Genomic DNA, 2,681 nt, shown 5'->3' on the forward strand with positions numbered 1-2,681 from the left:
TGTCCTGGCCAGACATCCACCCAACAATTCGCTACCAAGTTTGGGCCGAAAGAGTTGTTTGAACAAGCTATATAATCCTATAATGGTACTCCAGAATGGAGAGGCAATTTTAGTCAAGTATTTTGATGGTTCCATAGGTAGTCATCTTGAATAGTAAATTGCTCTCAACAATTTGCACCAGGGTTTGTGTTGATTGTTGAAATATTTCTACCACCATTTCAGTAAAAGAGCTTGATTAAGAGTAGAGAGATTCTTGATTCCAAGGCCTCCATGTTGTTTTGGCCTATAGACTTGACTCCAGTTCAAAAGATGTCGAATGTTGCTACGTGAGTGCTAGGTATTCAAATGAAGCGCCGGCAAAGTTATTTTATTTTTTGGATGACCACCTTAGGTATCTTCAAAACAGACATCTAGTAAACAGAGATGGCACATAAGACAAAGTTTGTCAAGGTTAAACGTCCTGTTAAAGTGAGTGGCTTTCGCTACTAGCCACCTAATTTCTTGGTTATCTTCTTTATAAGAAAAGACCAATCATTTTTGGACAGCTTCGAGAGGTGAAGGGGAATGCCCAAACGGATAGGAAGTTGAGCAACTTGACATCTAAGAATAGTTGCAAGATTAAGTAAGAAGGCCTCATCGATCCCCAAACCAATGAGTTGGGACTTTTGAAAATTGATGCTCAGGCTTGTTGCTGCTTCAAATCCATACAGAATTAACTTGAGTGATTTGATACTTTCTTTATCAGCATTATAAAAAAGTAGTGTATCATCGGCAAATTGTAAGCAATGTGAACACTCATCCAAGCCTTACGGACCAATTCCATGAATCAGATCCTCAGATACTGCTGTTTGGAGAATTCTTGTGAAAGTGTCAATAACCAGAATGAATAAAAGTGGGGATAGTGGATTACCTTGTTTTAGGCCTCTTCGATTATGAAACCACTTACCAACAGAATTATTAATAATCAGAGCTCAATTGGATGAGGTGAGTAGGTTTTTGATCCAATCGATTTATTTACTATCAAAACCTCTATGAGATAAAAATCAAAAAGAAAACACTAGAAGATACTGTCGAAGGCCTTGATCTTGCAAAAACACCAGGGATTTTAGATTGCTTGCAATAAGAGATCAATTCTGAAGCTGAGATATAGCTCTCAAAGATTAATCTTCCTTTGGTGAAAGCTGTTTGGTGATCAGAAATTAGGTCCTCCATTTTACTTCTAAGTCTAGTTGATAATACCTTTGAAATAATCTTGATCAATCCATGCTCAATGCTGATGGGTCGAAAATCCTTGATAGAAGTTTGGTCAGTTTTTTTTGGTATCAGTGTTATATAGGTATAGTTGAATTTAGATAGGTCACATATACTGTTGAAGAAATCTATGAATAATTTGATGATGTCAACCTTGAGAGTATCCAGTATTTTTGATAGAAAGTTATCTGAAAGCTGTTCAGACTAGGAGATTTATGTTATTTCATGCTGAAAATGGCAGTCTTGATCTCGTCATCTTGGAAGGGGTTGGTCAAAGAGCTTAGACCTGGCAGGTTTTTAGGATACAGCCTTCTCCAATCAATCTCAGCAAGCTTAGCACCAGTGGATCCAAGAAGTGATAAGTAATAATCAAGGAATGCTTGCTCAATATCTGGTTGAGTTTTTAGAATGCTGCTCCCCTGATGAATTTTAGATATCTGATTTTTTCATAGCCTGTTGGAAGCACAAATATGAAAAAATTTTGTGTTTCGATCTCCCTCACTAAGCCATAATTTAAGTGATCTTTGCTACCACAATATCTCTTATTGTTGAAGCAGGGAGTGTAGTTGAACTTTGAGTTCAATTCTAGCCTTCCATTCATTAGCACTTAGATTTCTTTGTTCTTCAATTTCATCAAGTTCATCAATTCGGTGAGATACATTTTGCTTTTTCTGAGTAACGTTACCAACTACTTCCTTGCTCCATCTTCGAAGTCTAGTTTGAAGATGATGAAACTTAAGGACCAGGTTTGCAGCGCCCTCCTCAGTGTCAATTTCTGACCATCATTTGCTGACCAAATTGTTGAAACCTTCGTAAGAGTACCAGATATTGTGGTAGAGGAGGATGGATTGATCAAGGGTTTAAGGAGGAGAGTGGTAGAGATTCAATAGGATTCCAAGAGGATGAAAGAATGGTGGTACTTAAACTAAAAAGGAAAAAGACATGTGGGGCATTTGGTCGAACCATGGTTAACCCATGACTGAATATGAATATGAACTCGTGACCAGCTGCTCGAGCATGACGATTCTGATCATTGTCTCCTACACATTGGTTCAAGATGTTTGTACATAGAAAAAGAATGGATATTTATCAAAAGATAATAAGAATTAGTTCACTCTGGGAGATTATTTAAAAGCATTCATGTATTTTGGTGGCGTTTAGGAGTACAAAGATAAATGGTTTCTGTTGGGCTAGCGTGCTAATTTGCCAAAAGATAATGTGAATTGGTACTACGTAAGGGAGTTATCTGCAAAAAAAGAGATTCTCCGACGCAACGGACGAGTCCGTGGGCATGCGCCTGCCGAGCCACACAATCCGATATGTGGTGCACCCACGCAGAACCCTGACGTGGGCGAAGTACTCCGGCCGATAATAACAAATATGGTTACCAAAAATAATAATAATAAATACGAACAACACCACACCCCCAC

This window comes from Elaeis guineensis, chromosome 3, assembly GCF_000442705.2.
Source record: "Elaeis guineensis isolate ETL-2024a chromosome 3, EG11, whole genome shotgun sequence".
NCBI classification, from domain to species: domain Eukaryota; kingdom Viridiplantae; phylum Streptophyta; class Magnoliopsida; order Arecales; family Arecaceae; genus Elaeis; species Elaeis guineensis.